We start from the raw sequence: 27,101 nt of genomic DNA, 5'->3' as shown, positions 1-27,101 counted from the left end.
ATGCATATGAAAGATGAAGTGTGGAGACGACGTATGAACAACGAATTGAAACAGTAGCGTGGAGAACCACCCATTGTTCACTTAGCGAAATTTGGGCGGCTGCGGTGGACTAAGCATGACTTTAGAAAGGTGAACAACTCGGTAAAAAAGGTTCTAGAAATCCGACAGCTACAAAGAGAAGAGATCGGCCAAGACGAAGGAGTCTTCGTGCCCTACGTGGTGACAGACAGCCATGGACAGAGTGACCTGGAGACGACTTCTTGATACAGCAAATGACAACATGGCCTTAGACTGATTGGTAAGTAAAGTATTTAAATGAAAGTTTAGCAACAAGTTTCCCAACATAACAAATTTCTTCTGATATAATCATTTAAGTGATAAATGCTCCTAGAATTAATCATGGAAAATCAACTCTTCAAAAAAGTCGTAAGAGACTTCAGCAAAGTTGTTGGGAATTTCATTTAAAACATCTTTATTGAAGATATGAAAGCTCTATGTATGTAACATATCAAGATATAAAACGATATTTACGAAATTATTCTTAAATCTAGTTTTCATTAACATTATTGTAAGCTTCGGAGACACATGGCTTGGATAAAATGTTTATTTTATTGTTTATCAACGGCAGAAAAGATTGTTCATATACTGTAATTTCAGAATAACTTGTTTTGAAGGTTCACTTATGCAAAAAGCCTAATATATCTCGATACCCTGAATATATGGAGCATTTATGTCTTCAGCCACGTTATTTGTAATAAAATTCTCGAAAACTTTACTGAAGATACTAAATTTTTCGAGTCTATTTTTTCAAGAATTAATGCATCGATCTGGTAGGATTTTTTCGCCAAAATTATTTTATCAGAAGATGTTTTACGTTGCAAAATTCTTCGAAAATACTAAACCTCCAAAGCTGACGGTTTCGAAGCTAAGTGATATTGACGGTAAAAACTGTTTTCGAGCTGTTATTTTACTTTTGTTCGCTATTAACCCTACGGCACTTGCGCGAATGGCTCCCCGAATGAGCAGCCGCTGGTGCTGAAAGAAGATTTCGCTAGAGTTTCTGAAGGTGTTGCACAAAACACAACGGCGCAAGTGCCGGAGGGTTAAAGTTCACAACTTATACCTTGTAAACGAAATTGAATTACACCATTTAATTCAGTACTCAAATGTACATCATAAATAGCCACTAGCTTGATATTTTTTTATTTTTTTTCATTTCCAATCCTTCTTAGTGGCTATTTAAATAATTGATAGTACAACAGAAAATCAAATGCTCATAAAACTGATTCTGACCTACTAGAGGCCAACTGAAAACGCAATTTTTCATCAGTTTCTATGTGAATGTTTTCATGCAGGTATTTTATTTGATATTTAGATAATTTGTCAACTATAAGATCCACATTGATGAGATGAGTTACAATATTCTCTTCCCACAATTTACTAAAAGTCCCCATGGGGTTTGAAACATTAAGTTCTCAATGTAATGATCAGATAAAAAACATCAAAATTATTATTTGGTAAAATATAATTTTTTTTTTAATTAGACCACCAATAAATCTTTTTTTTCGAATTAATTAATTTTGGTTTGGGAGAAGCCATCAAACCCCCCACCAGAATATCAAATACATTGTCGAAACATAGGAGAGAAAAAGAAAATCTGTCCAGAATACTTTAAAGATTGCATGCCGAACAACCTTATCCATATGTTTGTATAAATATATTATAATTTTAAACAAGTTAGGGCTTGTTTTTCCTTTCAAAAAAAAAAAAATCACGAAAAACAGTTTCTTTTGCCACCTAAATCATACCACCACCTTAATTTCCCATTTTCAGTTCTCGAAGGAAGCTGGATGTCTGCGAAATTGTTCTCACCTATGGACCTATACGTCAAAGTATAGAAAATATCACGCAATTGTCACCACATTCTCGTGAAAACAATTCATTTTGCAAAAATTGAATCGTATCATATCTTTCAATATTCAAAAACAGTCACACATCCCTGCCGCTACATGTGTTAAACCACGCGCTTATTCAGCCTCGCTCCGGCTCAAACGGCTCTCCCATATTTATATAGTCAAGTCTCCTGTTTTAGCAGCGAGCAAGTCCCCAGTTTCATTCACGCGGCGCCGCTTCATCGCCAATCAAAAGTACGAGGAGTGGAGAAGAGGTCACCGCAGAGCTTTCCCAGAGGTCTTCCATCCTGCATCAGAAACTCCCTCCCCCTTCCTGTTCGCTCCCACCGGTTAACCGAAAGGGTTACTGCCAGCCGGCACAAGTATGGCTTTCGGTAAGTATTATATGAGGTAGGTAGGTAGGTAGGTATCTACGAACCAGAGAGCACAAAATAGTCCCGATCGATTCACCACATCTACAGCTCCTTGCGTTCATGTTCCCCACGGCAGAGAAGAAGCGGATGGTGGAGAGAGCGTAGCAAAAGAAGCCACCAACGATGGCAACCGGCCCCGACCGAGACCAGAACTTGAAGACCTGCCACAGTTGGAACTTCAACGGGTGAACCCCGTGAGTGAGTGGTTTCGTGGCGAGGTTCGAGACTGCATTTTTTCCCGCTTCAGCGTCAGTTACTATGTGCAACTTGATGTGTGCGTATGTCCGCAAGTTCGCTCTGCTCGGAATCTGCATTTTAGTAGCCAGCGCGTTCTGGTGGTGCTTCTGCTGCTGCATCTACTCGGCGATGTTAGGCAGCCGCGGCGACGAAAGTTGGTCCTAAGAACGGCCAGTAATTTCGGTTTCGCGAGAATTAATGCAAACCTGATGTGGTACGACTGAGCCGAACTCCAAAAAATCGAGTGTGAGAGAAAACCGTACGAAATATAGCAGAAGAAAAAAAAACAACAGCACAACAACAACCAGCTGGATAGTTCGAAAGAAGATCTGCGAGAAGATGTTGATGAAGAAATTTGCGAGTTGCTGACGGTTGTTTGCCATCACGCGGCGAAGATAGCGAGTGTTGTGCCAGTGTTTTTGTTGGTATTCTGTTTTGTACCCTCGGTTCCGTTGTTCGGTGCGGTCGGAACGAATGAAAATTGAATGTGAAGTTGTTACAGTTGAAGGTACACCCGTCAGTCAACTTTATTCTTGCCCATTTTTGCACTGTTGTTTCCTCCCGCCGCTCCGCGCTGGTCACCCGGCAGTATTCGGTGCTTTCAGAATGCAGTCCGTCTGGTGGCATGTGGGTTTGCAATGCGATACGATGCAGCTGAGGAGAAGCTGGGGCAGTGGTGGAACTGATAACAGAGGTAGAGATAATGTGGCGTTTGCTAATGTGTGGTCGGCATTGTAACGATTTCCTGTCGTTAGCAGTTCGGTAGTTGAATTTAGTGGTGATTTGTATTATAATGTGCGTTATGGTTTATAGTTGGATTGGAACCAATTGAATATCTGGAATTGAAAGGCAATTTCTACACTCTTATTTGGCGCAGATAAGTAGAGTTAACTTGTGGTCTCCTCCGAAATGCGTGAAATATTAACGTTGCTTCAAGGATGTCTGAGTTGTTTTTGCATTGAGTGTTTAAGAGGGGGAGGGGGGAAGGGTTTCAGCGCGAAAAAAAAAGTTTTTCCTTCGCGAATTTTTTTAAAACTTCGCCTGAAGCGAATTGATCAAAACTTTTGTACGTTATAAAGTATCATCCAAATAACATTCTGTAATTTTTCCATACAAAAATATTGATAAACTACTCGGTGACGAAGCTTTTTGTAGAACGTCTCCGAAAAAAATATGATTTTCGATGTTACCTGCCATTCAAAAACTACTTAACCGATTTCTTTCAAACTTTGCATACACATTCTATGTTTATTTGTTTATTTGTATAAAAAAAAAGTCCAACTGACAATTTGTCTTAATGAACTATACTAAACTAAGGTAAACTAAACATAATTAAAATAGTGACAATACACGACGAAGAAACTGCGAAGAGTTCATGACGAAGTCAAAAATTACAGCAAACTCATTGAAGCGACGACTCATTGCTAAAATTGGACTATTGGCAGCGTAGTTAGTGCTGCGCATTTCAGAATGCAGCAGGGCTCGAGGGCGAAGAGAACGGGTAGGCGCGTAGAGGTTGATTTGCGCTAGTCCGGATCATCATATTCAGCCAGCAGAATCTTTGACACGAAGGTAGCTTGCGCTGCATGTCTCCGGCGTGTTAAAGTATTAAGTCCTAAAAGACGACAACGGTCCTCGTATGGTGGCAGGTTTAATGGATCGTTCCATGGCAATTCACGTAACGCATATCGTATGAATTTACGCTGGACTGCTTCGATCCTAAGGCTCCACGTAGCTTGATACGGGCACCAAACGACGTTTGCAAATTTCAGCTGCGGGCGCACCAATGAGCAATAAAGAGCCTTGAAGCATAGAGGATCCCGAAATTCGTTGGATATTTTGAAAATAAATCCCAGCAAACGATTGGCTCTGTCGATGGTCGCTGTGATATGATGAGTATACGTTAGCTTATCATCAAGAATGACTCCTAGATCCTTCACGTGGTCAACGAGTTGTAGTAGAGTTCCTGCGATGTTATAGTTGAAGGTAACCATATTTCTCGTTCGATAATAGCTGATGACAAAACATTTTGCAACGCTAAGGACCATCATGTTTCTTACACACCAGCTATAAAAGGTGTCAATAAGATGCTGTAGCTCACGGCAATCGGCTTCATTCCGTATAACAAGAAAAAATTTTAAGTCGTCGGCAAAAAACAGCTTTCCTCCACGGCTTAGAACGAAAACCGCATCGTTCACGAACAGTGAAAAAAGTAGTGGACCTAGCGTACTACCTTGAGGAACTCCGGAAGTGTTGAAAAAGGATTCTGAAACAATATCGCCAATTTGAACAACGCATTCACGGTGCACAAGGTAGGATCGAAGCCAATGGCAGAATCTAGTAGAACACCCTAGCTTATCAAGCTTTGTTATCAGTATCTCATGATTAACTCTATCAAAAGCTGCCTTTAGATCGGTGTAAATAGTATCCACCTGCAATTTCTTAGACATTTGTTCCGTGCAAAATGACGTAAAGCAGACGAGATTCGTCTCGACTGAACGTCCTGGGAAAAATCCGTGCTGAGATGTACTAATGTAGTGTCGACAAGCAGAAAATAACGCCTCGTTGATAATTGATTCAAACACTTTAGATTCGACTCCTAGCGAAGTGATTCCGCGATAGTTCGCTATGTTGCGTTTGTCACCTTTCTTGAATACCGGGAACATAACTGAGCATTTCCAATCCTCAGGAAACGTTTGCTGCTGAAGCGATAGGTTAAAAATATATACAAGTGGTGTTACAAAAATATATACAAGTGGTGTTATGTAAAAAATACTTAACCTCTACGTTGAGTTTTCGAGCTAAATTTACAATGAAGGGGGTTTTTCACTTATTTTAAATAAAAAATACTATATTTCACGAAAATTTTTGCCTTTTTATGAGTACAAACCCCCTTAATTGAAAAATTATGACAAAAACTCAACGTAGGGTTAGGTATTTTTTCACAAAGAATATAGAAGCAAAAAACAAGCTTCGTCACCGAGTCGTTTTTCGATATTTTTCCATAGAAAAATTACAGAATGTTATTTAGATGATACTTTGTGATGTACAAAAGTTTTAATCAATTCGCTTCACTCAAAGTTCTGAAAAAATCACAAAAAAGTGTTTTTTTCACGATGAAACCCCAACCCCGCTCTAAATTTGCTTGGGATCTTTTAATCCAATCGTCAATTTTTGGAAAATGCTGAAATTAGATATATATTAAGCATGAAGAGTTTTGAAGTAAAAAGAGTTCTGATAATCATCATCCATATCCAACAAATTGTAGAATTCTGGACATCAATATAGAATAGCTCTTTAGTCCACTAAAACAATTTTCTTCTCCAAAGTTATACAAAAATAATAAAAAAAACTTTTTCAGTTGACGAATCAAGATAGAAGTACAGCCCTAAACATTTGAAGCTCCAAGAGTTCGACATTACAATTTCAAAAAAAAAAAAAAATTAACTGGAAATTAACAGATCTTTTACGAGAATATGCTGGTCGATATATTTTTGATCGGCGATGGCGTAATGCACATTTTTTGACAGATGGTTGTGGTGTACTGTGGGGCGAACTCATAAAAAACAAAACCTTGATGTTCGTGATGTTTGTTCAATTTTGGAGCTCAGTATTGGAAAATTTAGATTTAAAGAAATGTCGGCGGTGATCGGCCTACTACATACGCGTCTTTTATCATCAAATGTACATATCATTTAAAGTGTAAAACCAAAGTTTTGTGAAATTCTCAAAAATACAGTATATATTTATTATATTATATTTCCTGATTGTACATCATATTAACATGATTTAATCTGTTCCACAATATTCCGCCACGTCACTCGGTCAGTTGCTGCTTGTCTCCAACCTCTCAGGTGCCCGATACTCACCAGGTTCTGCTCTACTTGGTCCAGCCACCGAGAACGTTGCGATCCTCTCCGTCTTGTACCTGCCGGGTTGGAGGTGAAAACCAACTTGGTGGGGTTGTTGTCCGGCATCCTCACAACATGTCCGCCCACCGTACCCTTCCAGCTTGAACTACTTTCCGGATACTTGGCTCACCATAGAATCGCGCAAGTTCGTGGTTCATCCTTCTCCTCCACACGCCATCCTCCTGCACACCACCGAAGATCGTTCTCAGCACCCTTCTATCGAAGACTTCGAGTGCTTGCAGATCCTCCACGAGCATTGTGCACGTTTCGTGCCCGTAGAGAATCACTGGTCTAATCAGTGTGTTGTACATGGTGCATTTCGTGCGGTGGTGAAGCTTCCTGAATCTCAAAGGTTTGTGGAGCCCATAGTAAGCACGACTTCCAGAGATAATACGCCTTCTGATCTCCCGGCTGGTCCGTAGTCACCAATGAGCCTAGATAGATGAACTTGTCAACCACCTCGAACTCGTTGTCGTCGATCGTAACACTACTGCCTTAGACACATTTATCCTTTGTACTACTCGTGCTGCTTCGCGCTTAAGTCGGGTATACAGATCTGCTACAGTCTCCTTGTTTATACCGATTATGTCCACGTCGTCAGCGAAGCACACGAACTGTCCGGACCTTGTGAAAATCGTGCCCCGCATGTTGAACCCCGCTCTTCGTATTACACCTTCCAGCGCTATATTGAACAGCAAGCAGGACAACCCATCGCCTTGTCTTATTCCCCTGCGTGTTTCAAACGTCTTTTAGGTGAAAATGGGCTTTTTTGATCTATTTTTTCCCAACGAACTGGGTTTGGAAGCAGAACAATTAAAAAGATAACACAGATTTAGGGTTCCAACTAAATCATTGTGAAGAAATTTTTGAAAAGAAAAAGAAATGGAACGGAACTTCACAGTTCGAAACCAAAATTTTGCGAAATTTTAAAAAATAGTCACTTTTAAGTGAAAATGGGCATTTTTGATCGAATTTTCCCAACGAGCTGGGCTTGGTCGCAGAACAAATAAAATGATGGCAGGGATTTAGGATTCCAACTAAATCATCGCGTAGAAATTTTTGAAAAAAATTGGAGCCCTAAATCTCTTTGGATTTTTTCTTATATTATAAAATTAAAATTAAAGCGCCGCACCCCCTTAATGATGTCCGATTGAGCTAAAAGCTTGTATAGATTACTTTTTCGATGTAATAAGTATTTTATGTAAAACTTTATGCGAAAATTTAAGACATGACCATTCTCATTGATATCATCCCTAGTTCTCCATACAAACTTTGATTTTAAACTGTGAAGCCCCGTTCCAATTTTTTTTCAAAAGCTTCTTTGTGATGATTTAGTTGGAACCCCAAATCTCTGTCTAATCTTTACATAGAACTAAAATACCATGTTAATCTTAATGAAGTAGTGAAATGATTCTTCATTCATCGGAATAGTGGAATGGTTATTTATAGAATTAACACGACATTGAACTTAAGAACTAATGTTGGGGAGACTTGACCAAGTGGCAATAAGCTGAAGAAAGATACGCATATTTCTAATATTTACTATACTGTTAATGTTAATCACAAAACTCCTTAAATCACCAGTCTATATCTTTATAGTACTAATCAACAAAGTTTGCAGTTCGATGGCTGATTTCGTGACGTGTAATCAGTACAGTTAATCTAAAAAAAGGAAATGCAGTAAAAAAAATCAAAATTCATTAAATACAATCCTTTTATATTTTTTTCCTGGTACTAAGAACCTCGATAATATGGAAACAAACATTACAGCTTGTTTTATGCCTTTATTTTTTGTTCTGATGGTTCAAAATTCTCTTGATCAAGTCTCCCCACGCCTTGGTTAAATCTTCCCACGGTGGGGAGACTTGAACAGAAAAAACGATCACAGAAAAACTTTTATAACTTAAAAAAAATAAATTAACAATTCTGCAAAAAATCATGATGACGCACTACAGTGACAAGAAAAAAATGACCTCCAACGGCCCACCCCTGAGTCGATTCATATTCCCACCTGGAGCACTTGCTCCAAATTTGAAGCAAATCGGATAAGTCTAGCTACCGGATCAACGTGCCTGAAGTTTGTATGGGATTTTTCGACAATTTATATCAAGAAACCCACTAGCTCGCATTTTCGCCGCTAGGTGGCGCTGTATGCATCGTATTAACACTGCAAGTGAAAATAAGATAGATAATTTAATTGTCTACAACTTTACGAAGACTGCTAGCCAATCTGACTTTGTTAAAAGAAGTTATTAAACCTTTAGCGAAGTGATGTGTGAGTCAGTTTTGCATGGGGCCTAGCAGTGCATGGTTGTGTATCAGTACTCGATTCCTACGAACTATACATATTTGTGAAATAATGGTTAGATTTAGCTCAATAATATGTTCAGAAGAAATGTAGTACATAATACGAGTTATCTTTTGGTTGGAATACACTAGTTCTACCTATGACCGCATAGAGGGCGCCAACACTAACTTTTCAACGAAGAGAGATAGAAATTAGGTGTCTTCTACAAAGTTATAGAACAGAATTTTTTTTAATGATTCTTCTGAACATATTGATAATCTATCTCTCTTCTACAAAAAGTTAGTGTTAGCGCTCTCTATGCCCTCACATGTGGAACTAAAATTTTCTAATCAAAACATTACTCGTATTATTTACTACAATTCTTCTGAACATACTGTTGAGCTAAATCTAACCGTTATTTCACAAAAATGTGTAGTTAGTGGGAATCGAGTACTGATACACAACCATGCACTGCTAGGCCCCATGCAAAACTGACTGACACAATACTTTTGCACATTTCATTTAAATGAGTATTGAAAGAAGACGGCGCCGGTGGTTGAGTGGTAAGCGTGACCGCCACTCATTCCAGTTGGCCTGGGTTCAATTCCAGCCGAGTTCGTTGAGATTTTTCAGAGGTGAAAAAATATGTGATCACGTCTTCCTTCGGAAGGGAAGTAAAGCCGTTGGTCCCCGGTTCATGAAATTGATGGATCGATATCTAGTACAGGTAGTGGAGTCACATCTCTGGCGTCGATATAGAAGAAGTATATCCAACTTCTATACTCTACTAACAAAAATATCCTCCTCCCGTGATACTTGTGGAGTGCACAGTAGTATATACGGCCTCTAGCAAAAGCAAGTATCGGACTAACCATTCCTTAACTTTCCTTCCGCGATCTACGCTCGGGCCTGGCCAGCGCCGGTATTGATCAGAAACACTTTAAGATTACCAGGAGTTGCACATTGAAAGATGTTTCGCTAATCCCAAGCATAATTATCTACTGATTCCCTGTGCAACTTCAGCTAGTCCCGATCGATAACGGAGTAGCAGTCAGGGGTGGTCGCACAAGCTCAAGCTCCAACCTCAAGCATAGTGCTTTCGCATAGGCCTGCTAAGCCAAGACAAGTTTCGGCTTCACTGTGTCTCATCGGCATAAACAGAACTTCTACTCGAACGGGACATCACGTTTGATCAGTCGTTCGATTGAAACACAAAGTATGTTTTAGTTTTAAGGGATTTGCGTCAAGCCGGCGCTAATCTATTCCGACAATAAGTTAGTGTCGGTTTCTGATGAGGCGACGCCGAAACGCAACTGAGTATGAAATAAGAAATTGTGCCCTCAAGTGCAAAGACTGGTTTTACCAACAAATTTTCACCCTAGTGAGAAATTTTGGTTTTTACCAAATTTTCCTCCTGAAATATAGCATAGTGCTCAAGCTCAAGCTCATTTAAATGAGTATTGAAATATTGAAATTCTTTTTAGGGATTTACGTAGGTTTAATTGAAAACCTGGCCAAGTCTCCCAATGTTCCTCTTCATGATTAAACAGTCATCATTCCACTCAGACAAGACCATGCGTATTCCCTACTCATACTAAATGCCCAGTGTATTAGTTCCATAGTTTGACAGTTAAACATTAAACAAACAAAGAAATTAGTTTGCTCAGTCTTAAGATATGGCAGCTCGATTGGCATTAGCCAGCGGGCTCGTCCCCCCCCCCCCCCTACAATACCATCAAATCAACGAACATTTAAAATAACAAAGGAGATACCGGGGCTGGTTGGCAGAGTTTTGCTTTCGGAATTCCTGAACTTATTCTGGTTAGACTTCTTGATAAACGCTATTTGCGCTGTCACGAAGATATAAACCTTGAGCACATATGTGAATTTTTTCACTCATGGAACAAAACCAGGAAAAAGTTATTAACAATCAAAGCCGGAAAGAAAAGTCGGCCAACCAACCCCAGGGCTGGGATAGGTTGGCCAAGTTGGGTTAAATGAGTGCAACATATCGAATGCATCCGTGGAAAACGTTTGTTAATAAGAAAACTTCATTTTGCAATTCATTTTGAGGTGCAAAAAAAATTCACTCTTTGCTTTTTTTGTCTTTTTGACTATTTTAGGCTTAGTTTCGGCAGCTTTATTGAGCTGTTTTATAGCTCCTGCTGTTTCCTTTTCTTCCACCAGCATACGCTTACGTATTCTTCCACTTTCTCATCCTCCAATACTGCTTTTATTGGGGAATCAGTCAAAATCTGAAGCGATCGTCGTTTACGACCTTGACGCTTCTTCGAATCAGTTTGTTAACTCGCCTAGGAGAAAGGGCGTGACGTCTTCAGGCAGGCTTACATTTGCAGCGGATACCCGATCAGAAACACATAACAGAAATATTTCAAAACTTTAACTGGCATTGTTACTTGTTATAAATTTCTGTTATTTTAACTACTAACAAGATCTAATTTATAACACAATATGTTACAAAAAATGTGTTCTGTTATAATCTTGTTATTTCATTCTGATCGGGTATGCTGATGGACGAGTTTTTTTCGGGGTTGGGTTGATCTGTTACAAATTCTGCCAGGAAATCAATTCTGCCAGGAAAAATTTAACTATTGGCCAATATTGGCTTACATTTGGATTTCTCGTCCAATGGAAAGTATAAAAGCTAGAGCTTGCATGTCTTCACGAAATTTGTCTAAAATGTGTTGCTCTACAACTTCATCGAAGACAGTAAAGCTCTATCTCTAACCGTTAAAAAACTCCATTTTAAATATTGCTAAAATTAGAACCACCCTAGCATCTGTTTAAACAAAAAGAATGGCCTTGCAAAGTACAACAACTTTGCCAAACATATTGTAAGGCTAAGTCAATTAGTTTTAGCAAAAAGTCAAAATTCCTGCTAAATTCACATTCTGAACCACTGTGCAATTATTCGTGTGCTTAAGTTTACATTGGCCACAAATCGTGCAATAAATAACCGACGTATGTGTTGGTGACTATACCGACATAAAAAAAATTTCTGTTAAATAATACCAAGACTTGAACCGACAATCATTGACTCACCAAAGACACCCCCTTACCGACTGAGCTAAAGCGACACTTAACCACGTGACCGCAAAGTGGCGTACATAAGTTTGGCTTGGGCGTGAACATTCCAAGCGCATTGAGCTGTGGCTCGTGCATGTATGCGTATATCACAGTTAGTTTTTCTCTCTGCTTGAGGTTCAACTGAGAAAGCATGGAAATGCGGCCATCTTGGAAAACGACAAAAGCAGTTTTTTCTCACACCGTTGCAAAAATCTTTATGAAACTCAATCAGTAACACTCTACCAATGCTCCGAATACATTGATTCATTTTCATGAAGATTTTTCCAATGGCTCGAGAAAAAACTGCTTTTTTGGTTTTCCAAGATGGCCTTATTGAGGCTTTATCGGTTGAACCTTGACACCGTTTCGTATAAAATCGTGTAAAAATAAGATATTTTGGCTGAAAGTTGAATTAATAGCGCGCAAGTCTCTAGCAGAATAATGTAAGTTTCCATAGGAACATAGAGATATGCATGATTTTCAGGGTTCATTTTATGTGCATGATATATAGCGTAACATGAAACATAATTACACGAATAGTTTTTCTGCGATATTATAAAATACGCTTAAGTTAATTTTCATATTTTTTGCTGTGCATAACAGTAATCAAGAGAATAAAAAAATAGTACAACAAATGAACGAATTAAACTAATCATTTTATGAATACGTGCGATCCGATTTAAATACTTGTAATTGAATAATACTTGTAATTGAATAATTGCAATTGAATAAATGAATGAATGTATGTAAAAAATAAATAAAGGAATTAAAACGATCAAAATGAATATGATGCACAACATGAATAAAGTGAATATAATAAACTAAATGGATAGAGTAAAAAAATAAATAAGACAGGAATAAATACAACACTCCATATGAATAAAATATGGAAAATAAATAAAACAAATAAATTATTATAATAAAATAAAAAAATAATAATGTGTTAAAACACGATATAATGTAAATATAATTAATAAAGTGAAAGAAATTAATGAATTGGATGAAATGACTAAAATAAACTTAATACAATTCACAAAATAAATAAAATGTTCCAAATGAATAACATGAAAAAAGTTAACAAAGTAATTTAATTGAAAGAAATATTTTAAATATTTAAAACGAATAAATTGAACAAAATGATTTAAAAGAACAAAATGAATTTAATTAAATAAATGAACAAAATGAACAAATGAAAGGAACAAAATAGGATTCATCAAATAGGAAAACAGGTATTGGTACAATAAATTGAAGAAAAATTTTTAATTCTCCTAGGGGTGCAACTGTGTCTTTCTTAATCATGTACACTGGTTTTTCATGCTTGGTTATGTTCATTATAAATACGCAGATCTATATATTACATTTTTATTATACATGACAACTATATACAAGAAGACTAATGGGGTGGTGAATTACACTGGTGTTGAATTCCCACTTCTGCTAGAAAGTGCAAAACGCAGGGGCGGATCCAGAAAAAAATTTCGGGTGGGGTCTGAAAGTTTGGGTTTAAAATGAACATTGTACAATTCGTAATACGTAATAACCTTATTTAATGAATATATGTTTTGTTATTCAAATTTGGTTTAGAAAGATTTTGAGTTTGAAAGAAATATACACTTGAAACAAATTTAAAATTTCTCAACAAGTAAAAAAAAATCGGAGGGGGTCCCCCAGGACCCTCCCCCTGGATCCGCCACTGGCAAAACCAGTGCAATCCACCGCCCGGTGTTTCTCAATAAAAAACGACATAAGTTTATGAATATCTGCCCAACCATCTCAACCAATAACTACTAATCAACCAATAACTACGAAACCAAAAATCAGATCCGATTAAAATGCAATACAGTAAATGGGAGTCTCATATCTCTTATTTGCAATCAAGTTTGCAAAAATCAGTAAAGAATTCTTTTAGAAATAAGTTTGAGATTAACTTGAAGCTTGACAAGTTCCCCTGGGATGTCAAGAACCGTCATAGGCGGCCAATGTGGATAAAGCTACTTCGGTTGATCGTTAGTGAATTAGTTCTGAAAATTCAAGTAATGTTGCACACATGTTAATACATCATTTGGACATCAAGATGGTAGCAGTTTACATAGGAATTTGCTGCGTGACTGCATTCTTAAACCCATAACTCCGGAACCGGAAGTCCGATCAATGAAAATCCAATAGCAATCGAGGCTAAGTTTGTGCGTATCGGTCCGGCCACCTCTGAGAAACAAATGTATCACTTTTTACCATATACACACATACAGACATTTTTCGATCTCATCGAACTGACTCGAAGGGCATATGGAACTTATTCCACCGGATCTTGGTTAAAAAGTTAATGTTTACAACTATTGAATAACCTCACTATTTTAAAAAAAGTAAAGCAAATAAATTAGAGAAAGAACATTTTAAAAATGAATAAAATAAAGTAAATAAAGATGAATTTGAGGGCAGGAGCAAGCATAACGTAGTTGGTAAAGCATTTGCCTAGTAGGCAGCTCGCCTTGGTTCAATTCCCAAATCCGCACTTACCGTCATCGGGGGTTACTTTACGCCGAAAATAGAACGTTTTGTACATTACACTCAAGAGCTACAATCACGCTACTTCAAATTTGAAACTGTTTGATGTTTTAAATACGGCTGAAGTACCTCCAAAGTCAGTTGAAAGAACTTTTGGAAAATCAAGATTGAACATGAGATATAAAGAACTAAAAACTGGTGGTGGGGCTACTTTACGCCAAAAAGATTTTTTTTTTCCAAATCATGTTAAGTTCTTGATTTATTGCTATGGATGCTCGTTATTTATGTGTGAATGCAAATGAATGTCGTGCACGTAAAAATAAAAGGGTATGCTCAAGAACTGCGTACCACCACGCAGCCAATAACCTTGTTTTGGAGAGTCAATAAGTACTACAATGAAAAACAACAAACCGAGAAAAAACGTTTTTCATGATATACTTTTTCATTGAGCTTTATGAATCGGACAACCTTGTTTTAGTATTTTTCTGAAAGTAGTAGTAATTGTGTTCTCGAGTGCAAAGGCTTTTCCAACAGAAACGCGAATAGTACTGCTATATTTAATGGTCAGATCAGTTCATTCAGCTTTAATGATATCCATTTTCAATATACTGAAGACCTTTTTGTGTAGTAAGGCTTTAACCATAAGGTCATTCGGCTACACTGCAGAACTGTTCTACGCTGCTCTTTCCGCCATTCCACGACAAATTGATAGTTTAAATACTTCGAGAAACGATAGCGTTTTCATATGTTTGCTCCATTGCAACTACAATATTCAACATGCAAATTATCGATTACTGTTATTTTTCAAAACAGTAAAACTAGTACGATAATAAAAATCTGCTTTGAATTAGAATCAAATCCCAAAATAAAAGTAAATTTTAGATAAAATATACAGATTGTGAAATATAGCCTTAAGTAAAGCTTGGCGTAAAGTAGCCCCAATTTTAGATAAAATGGACATATGGTCACCAATTATCAAACAATCAACAATACGGACAAAAAGTGCGAACACAAATAATTGCATCAAATTGCCAGGTTAATTTCACGTGATCTATATTCTCTTATCTAATAATGTCACACTTTTCCAAAAGTTAATATCACAAAAGAATTTAAGTTATACTACGTTCACACTACGAGTTAAAACGTGTTTTAACGCTATCTTGATGACATTTTTCTTGTTGCTAATTATTATAACGTGTTTTAACTCTGTAGTGTGAACATAGTATTACACTGTTTTTGCGCATATTTTATGTTTCGGTTTCATCACCTACTACGATTACAGTAATGTTTCGATTATATCACGGTCGGTTTGTATTTTAGCGTGATATATTCAAAACAAAACAAAAATTACATTCAAGCATTAATCCATGTATTTATATTAACAAAAATTATTAAAAAGTTAATGTTAGTCAAAAAGAATAAATCATAGTAGGGTAATGAGCCTATTTTTGCCATGTTTCTATTATCACACTACCCAATTGAAGCCGTTGGTTAAAGCAGCGTCCGCCATCTTTGTTCAACGCATTGGGTCAAATGGATATTTTTTCCCCACACAGTTTCACTTTACGTATCCCGTACTGTTTATTAAAATTGTTGAACCACCCAAAACTAAACATGAAAGAATCTGGCACGTTATGGTTATAGGCAAATATTATGAATATTAAAATCAGTGTATTCGAAGGGCCTACGATTCAGTTCTCGTTGTTTCAACATCCATAGAAATAGTGCCATATCCAATCGTTGATGTTGTCCTTCCAAAAGAAAAGTATTGACATCAATTCAAGAGAAAATGCATATCTCGGCATACCTACCATATCTTGCTTATCTTGGTCTTCTCATTATTTCGTTAGATTTTCCTGCGGATAACTAACAATTAAGCGAATAAAAAAGAAGTCGATTTTTTTACTCGCTGCACCAGACGCCTCCTTAAGGACACAGCAAATAAGTTACGAAGAATTTAAAACAAAAATTGGAATCAGCCGACAGATGTTCCTTCTATCCTAGTCATTGCTACAACGTTTTTGGTAAAACATGATTTTGAGATTATTCACGTTCAAAGCTTCGCGCCACGCCCTCCGCCCACGGTGAACAGCGCCATAATTTTGCTTCTCCTACTTAGACTTCTATAAAAAAAATTCAGATATATTCTTAAGAATCTATACTTTAAGATAAAAGAATAAGATAGAAGAATTTTTGACTTTTTAACCGACCATCATATATAAATCCTTAACGCAATAGTCCGAAACCCAATAATAGACTCGTTACCCTACATGTAAATCAGCAAATCAATTGTAAAAATATTTTAAAAGTACCAGGACACAACCTGTGGCTTAATTGGATCAAAACGTAGTGTGCCTTGTCTGTTTTTCAAAAAGCGTGATATAATCGAGATAAAGCCGTGATATAATCGAGGGTGACATAAATGAGTATTGATATAAACGCATAGTGATATAATCGAAACATTACCGTACTTGCAAGCATTTTCTTAAACTTATATCCAATTCTTATATTTGTGTTGAACCAGCGAATAATATAATGTTTTGCTTTTGTCAAAATATAACGACAAATTTGAACTAGAAGCTCAAGTATTATTATTAAATTTTGGCATAAAGTAACCCCCGATGACGGTAATCGATAAATAAACAATGAATCTTCTAGTGTTTTCATTCTTTTTTCTTCAGTTTTTCATTTTTGTACTTCTTTTTGGCGGCGTATTTAAAGACGGCGCCGGTGGTTGAGTGGTAAGCATTACCACCACTCATTCCAGTTGGCCTGAGTTCTCAATTCCAGCCCGAGGTCGTTGAGATTTTTCTGAGGTAACAAAATCTGTGGTCACGTCTTCCTTCGGAAGGGAAGTAAATCCGTTGGTCCCCGGTCCATGAGTTTGGTGGATCGATATCTAGACCAGATAGTGGAGTCCACTTCTCTGGCGTCGGTAAAGAAAAAGTAGATCAGACTTCTATGCTCTTACTAACAACAATATCCTCCTCCTGTGATACTTGTGGAGTGCGCAGTAGTATATACGGCCTCTAGCAAAAGCAAGCATCGGACTAACATTCCTTCCTTTCCTTTCGCGATCTACGTTCGGGCGGGCCTGGCCACATTGAAAGATGTTTCGCTACTCCCAAGCATAATTATCTACTGATTCCCTGTACAACTTCAGCTAATCCAGATCGATAACGGAGTAGCAGCCAGGGATGGGGTCGCACAAGCTCTCAAGCTCTTTTTAGCGGCGTATTTAAAGTTTTTCTGATGTTTCAACTTTATTGAAAAGCTTCATCAGAGTTAATATTATATATACCTCAAAGAAAAAAATCTTTTGGATTTTTTCTGGAACATAATACCACATTTGCTGATGCATATCTACTTACTCCAATTATTAAAAATCATGTTGTGTTGCTTTGAAACCGAACTTGAAAATCACTTGTTGATTATTTACACCCACACAATATCAGAATAGTTTAAAAAAAACCGCATGTCATTATTCTATACTAGTACACCCATAAATAAACCGGCGTTCCAGCTGCATCGCCACTGTAATCCAACCCCTGCCAACATCACAGATGCACATCTCTCTTTCAAACCAACGAACTTGAGTTGCGAGAGGAAACAAATTATTAGCAAACAAATGAAGTTGTTAAAATAATAACTGTTCTTTAGGTCGTCCGTTTTCGCCATCACCGTTTCCTCATCTCATCGCATTCTTGGCGCGTTTGAGCCGCGCGAAAGCAACGCGCAAAAGAGCTCAGAACCACCATTCACTACTACCCGACAGCGACGAGGTGTAGGTACGAAGGTTCCGATTGAAATTTCAAAGGATCTCAACATCAACATCGCAGCAGAAGCAGCAGCAGCAGTGGCGTGGCCGGTCACTCTCCAACGTCTCCAGCCGCAGCAGCCGATCTCCGTGAGACTGGACGGGGGTACATACTTGTGTACTTCTCAAGTGTGCACTTTTGTGGTGCTGAAATTTCGCTCTCCACCCCACTAACAGTCCCATTATGTGAAATTATTCGTACCGTTTTACTGTTGAAGAGTTTTTAGTTTTTCGGAAACTTGCTCCGTCTGTGTGCACGGTGGATTGCATTTCGATTGTTCGGTGGATTTTCTTCTTCGAGTGTTGTTGTGCGACTGTTTTACTCCAATGTTTACACGTTTATGATCGCTAGTAAAGAATCGAAAACCTATATAAAAAAAGGAAACATTGCAATTCCATTTTACAGCGTTTATGATGTTAAAATTCAATTGAATTGTTCGACTATCAGGAAATCAAGCTTTATTTGGCGATTATTTGCTCAGTGTGAAAGTGCAACGGTGTGAACATACGAAGAAAGGTGAAGGGCACAAAAAAAACAAACCAAAGCGGCGTCCGAAATGTGAAGTACATAACCGTCATCGGGATACAAACAGCATCAGATCTGAAAAATAAACTGAAGAAACAAAACCCGACTGTATCCAGAACTTCAACAGCGGCTCAACAGGAAGGAGAACTTTTGCCACCAGAAATCCAGTAACGGTAATTATTTGACTTTTCTTTCTGGTTTTGTTAACTAGACTGGTTGCGGGATAGGGTTTCTAGTACCACCGATCGTCGGAAAAAAAATGTCATCAATCTATTTGAATGGTTGTCAGATGATTCTGTTTCACTCTTGTAACGGCATTTAATTTGCAAGGGGCTGGAAGATGTGAAACATATTTTTCAGTATTTAGAGCAATAGTACTCAAGGAAGAGCACGGAGTTGCAAGAAGAAAGTTTAGAAAAGCGTGGAATAGGGTCATATGAGGAAGCTTAGTTTTCCGCCGACTTTACTCTTTGTCTTCTACCGCAGGAGTCAATTTTTGGCATTTGAAAAGCGAATCACCTGAGTCTGCGGCACGTTCGGATAAGCATAAAGAAACTTAGTACTTCATGCTGTCGGAACTGGCCCAGTCCCCTGCTAATTAAATGGCTTTACAACAGTTGAAATGTGTTTCAATAGTCGTTAAAAAACGGAAAAATTAAATAATAAACTTTTGATATTGTTATATCCAGTGTTTCAAACCTCCCAGGGACTATGTAAATGATCTCGACCAGCAGGGAATGCTGGTCAATATGATCTGTCCAGTTAATCAACTATGGTACTTTACTTTTATTGCAGCAATTTCTGCTCTATCCGCCCCCAAATTACCGTATTCGTTACACCTAAAACAAACCCGGTAAGAACCACTTGTATTAATTCAAGGATCGCTAGCTCAAGCGTTCTGGTAATGTGCAACATTTGCAAGAAGCTTCTTTGCATTACACATTTATTATTTATTATTTGCTACAAACTACAGTCTCTGAAAGAATAAGTATTTTCTGAAAAATAATGAAAACTTCGTAGAAATACAGAAATTTTAATTTTACATATAATTTGGAATTCGATGCGATGACTTACATATTTTCGAACATCAATCAATTACAATTGATACTAGCTACAGTTTCTGGAAGACCACAATTTTATGTTCTCAAAAAATACGTAGAAATACAGACATATCGCATTTTTCACAAAAAAAACTTTTTTTTATCCAAATATTTAAATACAAAAATCGATAGAAATTGATATCTGCTACAATTCCTGGAAGCATGAAATTTTAAAATCTCCTAAAAATTACAATAATTTGGGAAAATAAAGAAATTTCATATAATTAACAAATCATTCAATTCAGTGCAGTGTCCTATAAAATTTTATCCACCTAATAGATTGACTATAAACTATAATTTCCTGTAGATGTCAGCTATAACTACTAGAAGATTTTTTTTAAAAAATCTGTTATTTTTTTCTGTAATCGGGTCAAAAAGCTTACAAATGGGGAGGCGGACAAACACGGGGACTAATAAAATAGGATGTTCACCGTAGAACAGCGCTAATAATTCGTTACAAAGTAGATACACTGAACATCCTTTAAGTGACTCGGCTACGTAGAACGCTGAACAATGGCCAAATGAAGATTCTGGATTATGTTTCCACCAAGCAAACAAGAGAAAAAAGTTTCCTGTGCGACGATGTATAACAAACTGAATCACTCAATGCGTTTGAACATATTTATAGCTAAAAATTTTCAAGAACCAAGAATCAGCTAGTTTCTGAGTGGCTTACCAAAGCCCTAGAGCGCATGACGACTATGATGATGCTGCTGCTGATTGAACAACGCACGATTCTTGGTGTCGCATGTAAAAAATTTTTTTTACTTGTAACAGGCATGGAAAAAATCATTTCACGAAACGATCAATTTCAAATCATCCGCCAACATGCTCCTACTGTGAAACCCAACCTCGGCAACCCTTCTTGTGTAGAGTTACGCGTTCATGCGAAAGCGAGAAACAAAACAAAAAACTGAAAAAAGTGACAGCGCACGGCAATTAGGTTTTACACCAACCGACATAACCCCACAAAATGGGGCGGATGAACTTTGTTTGACAATTCTCGGTGGTTTGCTTACATGGAAGTTACGTGAGTTCGAATGTAACAGATGAGCAGACGTTGCAATTGACAAAGTAAACAAACCACCGAGAATTGTCAAACAGGAATTTCATTCACCATGAGTTCATTTGTGTCGTCATCTTGTAGAACTTAATGTTAGTGTTCACCCAATGATTCATTCTCCATCACATATATAATGTTTTGAATGAAAGCAGAAAGGATCGCAAATGAATGCATTCTTTCATTCACAAAGATTCATTTCAAAACATTCACCAGATCGTTCTAATAAAAAAAACTTGTCGTTCTTGTTTATAGACCTGTGAAATTTTCGCTTGGTGATCTCTAATTATCTAGTAAGTAGCTTGCAATGTACTGGTGAAACGAAAATTTTTAGAATAAAACGACGCTGTACCCAAAAAAAGATTCTGTTGCCAGTTATCCAGGAGGAGGGCAGAAAATTCCACTGCAAAGCAGATGAGAATTGCGAATGTAAGCAAGCACATTTTAAAAATGCACCCTGCTGTCTACGTAGTAATGAATTTATCAGCACCGCCAAACGAGAAAACCGAACCGCGGAGTCGTAACATGGATTGTTTGAAAAAATTTCAATTATACAATATTTATGTATGTCATGTACAAACATGCATTTGCCCAGAAATAACTTCATAAAACGATTCCCTGCATATAACAACATCAATTTCAAGTGGAATCTAGTGCAATATACCTCCCAATAATGATTATAGTGTACATTTGCAGTATAAAGTTGACCTAACCCAACTAGAGAATACAATCTCACATTCATTTGTGAACTAAAAGTTGATTCACTTGTGAATGTTTACAACACAATCTTCTGATTCAATCCGCGAATAAAGAGCCACAATCTTCTTCATTCAACATAGTACTTGTCATTATTTTACCTGGCTCACTTATCCGGAAGTTCATCTCTACCTACGTTCAGTTGTGTTCATTTGGAGAGTTTTCGTCGGCTCGTGAATGAACGACTGGCTGCTGTCAAAGCAATGAACGGATTCGCCAAGAATCATGCAAATGAATGATAATTCCCAACCCTGATTCCCTCACAACCTTTCAACGCATGTCCTGGACTACGTTGCTGTTAGCGCGATTGCTTCGAAACGTATCACATGACCAGCCAGCGTCGAGGAGAATACAGCGGGGGTGAACTTTAACCCTTCAGCACTCGCGCCTTTGTATTTTGTGCAACACCTTCCGAAACTCTAGCGAAATCTTCTTCCAGCACCAGCGGTTGCTCATTCGGGGAGCCATTCGCGCGAGTGCCGGGGGGTAATGAATTATAATATGACGTTGTACAATCGTTTATTAAAAATACCCCGCCCAGTGCATTTGAGTTTCGTAGATCTAATCTTATATAAAATTTGTTTATTTTCTGAATCTATAATGTTACCATTTGGACCCTTTACCCCATAGACCAGTTGCAAAGATGAGAGCAAAACGCGAGCGAGAGAGTTTATTATACTGCTGTTCGACACGAACGTAGGCAGTATAATAATATAATTCGCTATAGCAATTCGTACAACAGATAGGGAGGATCTACTCCCAAAACTATTCCATCAATAACAGGAAACGCTCGGGATTGGGAAATTACTGGAAAGCATGAAGTAAAACCAAACGGAAGAGGAGAATTGCGAGTGAGAGGGAAGATCAGAGGCGACGCGTCGGTACGTTCAACCTGTTCACTGAACAGGTAGGAACAATCAGACGACCCAAAACCAATTTTGCGTTAACATTAAAGCAGTAGCACGTAAACTATTTTTAATGAAAGTAATAATCTCCGAACCTTGAAGTTCGATAATTTAATCTGAACGATAAACCAACCTAGCGTCTCCAGCAGTGCTTTCCTATGACCGGTTCAACCAGAAACATGCACGCATCTCGTACTCTCACCGCATGCTCTAGAGGGACCAGTTGCATGAGCGATGGCTGGAGTGAGTGTCATGGGCGAGGCTCTTTCTATTCTCTTTTGCACCGGTTCAAATCAAATATTGAACCAGCGTGCATTGCTGCGATGTACATATGGGCGTTGGAGCTGTGTGAAAAACGAGAGCGCTTTATAATTTTCGAACACCTTGCGCCGTACGTTCGTAGCTGTTAGAACGCTTTTTTTTCTTGGGTAGCCCAACAAGATGTTTCTGCCCCTGGGACATACTAGTTACAAGCGCGTATGTATTTGGTTGGTTCAATTATAATAATGAACCGTCCACTTTTGCGCCAAAGAAATCGCTTGATCTTTGCATTCACATGCTAAAAATATATCTACTGAATGTGTAAAACAGACAAACTCAAATCAGGGGTTGTTCTAATCATGAACGCGTGGATGTTAAATGCCTGTTTGCTACGATAATTTGCGAGGAAAATACAACATTCAAATTTCTATCAAATTTGAGGGAATTAAGGTATTTTCTTAAACCGGTTGACAAACGTTTAAATCTATCTTAAACAGAAGGACGAATAATTCTCAGTGTATAGAAAGTAAGATTCTACATTACAAATTAATTCAAATCATATAACGATATATAAGTTTTAATCTCTTTATCCCTCCGGAAGTCGCGCAAACGGCTCACTGAACGAGCAGCCGCAGCTGCTCTAAGACGATTTCGCTAGATTTTCAGAGCAGCGTGCACTCAGTGCACTAGCGCGACTGTCGGAAGGTTATACATGATTGTATTGCTTATGTTTCTGTTAAGAAATCTTTTTCAATCCTAATTAAGTGGCAACCTTCTCGGATATGTTATATATTTTTTGTTCTTTTTCTACGGTAAATTAAGCATTCTACAAGAAGTTTGTTGGACAATTCACTGGTGGGATTTGACAACAAATTTGCGTTGGTCAGCTCCAGCGAAATTTTATGTCAACGAACATTTTTCATTGGTCCTATTCATTAGATGTTGGATGAAATCGACGACGAAAGAATCAGCTGAACAGAAACGTCTCATAGAGACGATTGTGTCGTTTTAAGGGTCTTGGTGGTATATTGAACAGGTCGCCTCTGGGGAAGATACTGGGTTAGGGTAGAAAGAATGCGAATCACTTTTGCTAAAGACTTCAAGAAAGGCAGACATCAAAGTTAAAAAAAAGTAAGAAGATAGACAGTTGGAAATATTTTTATATCGTTATAACTTTACGATATAAAAATATTTCCAACTGTCTATCTTCTTACTTTTTTTAACTTTGATGTCTGCCTTTCTTGAAGTCTTTAGCAAAAGTGATTCGCATTCTTTCTATCCTAACCCAGTATCTTCCCTCTCACTCGCAATTCTCAATTGGAGCAAATAGAGGAGTGATAGAAAGTGAATTAAATAGATCCCGAGAAGGAATCAGGTATGAAATGAAAATAAGAGCTTTCCCAGTAGCAAACCTATAAGATTTCCCTCCCTCGTCAATATTATCCGCTTCCAGGACCCATTAAATTAGCTCCTAAAGCCATCGGAGTGACATGTTGTCCGAGGCGTGGTGTCCCTTGAACGGCCCGTCATTGATAGTGGCACCATCCTCGCTAAAAGCCCGTCAAAAGTGCCCATGAGCACACTGAACCAGCCACGAGGTTCCATCGAGACCTCCGAGTCATCAGCAGGTGGCTGAGTCCAGCCACGAGGTGCCAGAGTGCCCTTGAATCGCCGGCCTGTCGCAGTGATCGCCTATCGACGCGCCCGCCAGAAAGTGGCATCGCTGGTCGCATCGGACTCCGCCACTCAATAGCCCACGTGTACCATCGCCACACCAATAGCAGACAATCGCAGCAACATCCCGTCGTCGTAGCCATCGCAACAGCAGCCGACCGTTTCCCGCTTCGTCCCAGCGTTCGCCGGCCGGCCATATACACACACCTACACTCACACACCAAAATTGTAAGTTAAATAAATAATTGGAAAAAGACCGTGTTTGTCTTCTGATTGGGATAGAGTGACATTGAGCCGACCCTGAAGCCTCCGTGCCTCAAGCTCGAGCTAGCCAAGAAAAGAGGCCTTCGGAGCCCACCCCAAACGGTCTCCGTGGCTTGACCAGGGACTAGGGGCAATATAAGCCGCGACCCCTCTGGTCCGGCAAGTAACAATAATTAGGTTTGATGAAAGATTTCATTTGAAAATGTTATAACAGATTTATAGAATGAAGGTCAAATCGTTGTAACATCGCGTGTGTTGATGGTGTATAACCTCTTAAGCACTTGAGGGTATACATTCTGAATTTATAAATATCACGCTAGTATAATTTCCTGTTTATGAAACAACTTGAAAGCATTTTAATAAACCATTCGAAGTAAGCTTTAACACTATACCTGAAAAATCATTTATGCGTCTGATAATAGTTGATTTACGTGACGTTACAACGCAAAGTGTATCCTGTTGTAACTTTAGTTCCGCACATCCAACAAAAAAAGTTGGAGGCTTTTTGGAAAAGTATTTTTGAATACAAAGAGAATCTGGAATATAAATTTGAACAAAATTGTAATTTTTTGATAAACTGAATAAATATGCATTTTTCGTGACGTTACAACACAGAAACAATCAAAACTTCTAGCAGTTCAAAAAAATTAGTAGTCAAATATGAGTGAAAATCTTTCTAGTTCTATTATTCTACACTCAATAACGAATTAAAATTTCAATAATAGTTTCATGGAATAGAGCTTTTTTTGAAGTCAATAATTCAGAAACCATTTTTCCGTGAAATTCAACTTACTTCTCTATATATATTTCAACTATTTGTAGAAATGTCGAAAATTTGATTACGTATTTTTTCAATGGTTTAAACACTACCGAAACGAGAAAAAAAAAAACTGTGTGATACCAAAATAACACAAAACAAAATCTTCCTGCTGGTGTACAAGCCCGCGGAATGTGTCATCTACCGAAGATCAATAAATAAAAAAATATAAATACAGTTTTGACAGATAGGAAATATGCCTTATAGTGATGATTGTCTTTTTGTCTGTAATGAGTCACCCAGTTTTCAGCTCCAGTTCTCGACAAACATATGATAAGGACGTATAAAGCTAACTGTCAAAATTAACATTGAATGTAAATTCCGGACAAATCGTTTCTCGTCAATCACAAATGTTGGTAGTAAACAAAAGAGAAAAGTTTTCTCTTTCGTTAACTGCTCAAACTGTGTTTGGTCAGTAACAGTTTGTCCGGAATTTCCTTTCAAAGAGAATTTAGACAGCTGGCTTTTACGCGCGCATTTAACGCTTGGTGGATCTATTTGGCATATTTTACCTTGTTAAACGGATTCTACGAGGCAAATTTTCATTCCAAAACGTAGCACTTATGCTTGTTCTGTGCAGAAGAATCCTCTTTAACATTAAGTTGAAAAAAATCACACACTACTTTCTGTACGTGCCTCGTATCGGCACTATTTCCGGTATCAGTAACCCTTCCCGTTGTATGCTGAAAAGACGATTTAATTTTTCTACTTCGCGATCAGCCGGTCGCCTGTTGGTTTCTATAGTTATAAATTCGCGATCGATCTTTCGCTTGTCGTGATCTCACGTTGGGATAAAATGTTCAACTAATGAAGCAGCGGATATGCTTACTGCCAGTGGGAGGAGTAATAAAAGTTTGTGTTGTTTTTTTTGTCTACCTCCTCTCCCAGGCATCCGGGGAGCAGCGGTTAACCGACGGCAAACAGCGATTCGTTTAATTGCATAGCGAATGGTTTCGGAATGAAATTTGTTTAATAATTGCCGTTGGAGAGTGAAGAATAATAATGAACACAGGTTTTTATTGTCGCTAACCGATTTAACAGAGAGGTTAACTTGGGCCACTGTCTGATCCGTCGATGACTACTTGGTAACATTTTTTTCTCTAGTGTAGTGAGGGAATCGGAAATCATTTGCCTCGCCTGAGAGTGATAAATTCGAACACTTCTTGGAAATGTTAAACATATATTGTGCCTTATACATGTTTAAATAAACTTAATCGTAATAAACACTGAGATAAATGTTAAAGACGCAATCGAGTTAAATGTTAATCTAACGCAATTAGAAAGACCTAACTGACCTAACCTAACTGATAAGTGACGTTTACCTGAGATTGATAGAAATAAAATTTGTTTTAATTCTGAATTGACGCATATAATTGCTAATACAGAATAAATTTTAACATAAACTCTGTATACTGTATACTCTGTATAGCAGCTCTACGTAATTTTTTTGGATTAACAGGCGGTTGGACAATTTATTAACAGGCGGTTGGATAATTTGCATTGATAATATAATCAAAACTAAATATATTCTGGACTGTATTTTTATTGGAATTCATTGGGAACCTATT

At 37.8% G+C, this 27,101-nt stretch overlaps 1 long non-coding RNA gene across 1 annotated transcript; it reads left to right on the top strand.

Annotated features, from left to right (window-relative positions):
• The first annotated feature begins 2,565 nt into the window (after positions 1-2,565).
• Positions 2,566-19,549, top strand: LOC131692396 (uncharacterized). The gene is made up of 3 exons (XR_009305974.1): positions 2,566-3,071; positions 18,014-18,869; positions 19,492-19,549. It is a non-coding gene; the product is annotated as an uncharacterized LOC131692396 (long non-coding RNA).
• The last annotated feature ends 7,552 nt before the right edge of the window (positions 19,550-27,101 follow it).

The sequence above is a fragment of the Topomyia yanbarensis genome, chromosome 3 (genome assembly GCF_030247195.1).
Source record: "Topomyia yanbarensis strain Yona2022 chromosome 3, ASM3024719v1, whole genome shotgun sequence".
In the NCBI taxonomy this organism is placed as follows: Eukaryota; Metazoa; Arthropoda; class Insecta; order Diptera; family Culicidae; genus Topomyia; species Topomyia yanbarensis.
Note: the sequence above shows the minus strand (reverse complement) of the source record. Positions and strands in the feature narration are given on the sequence as shown.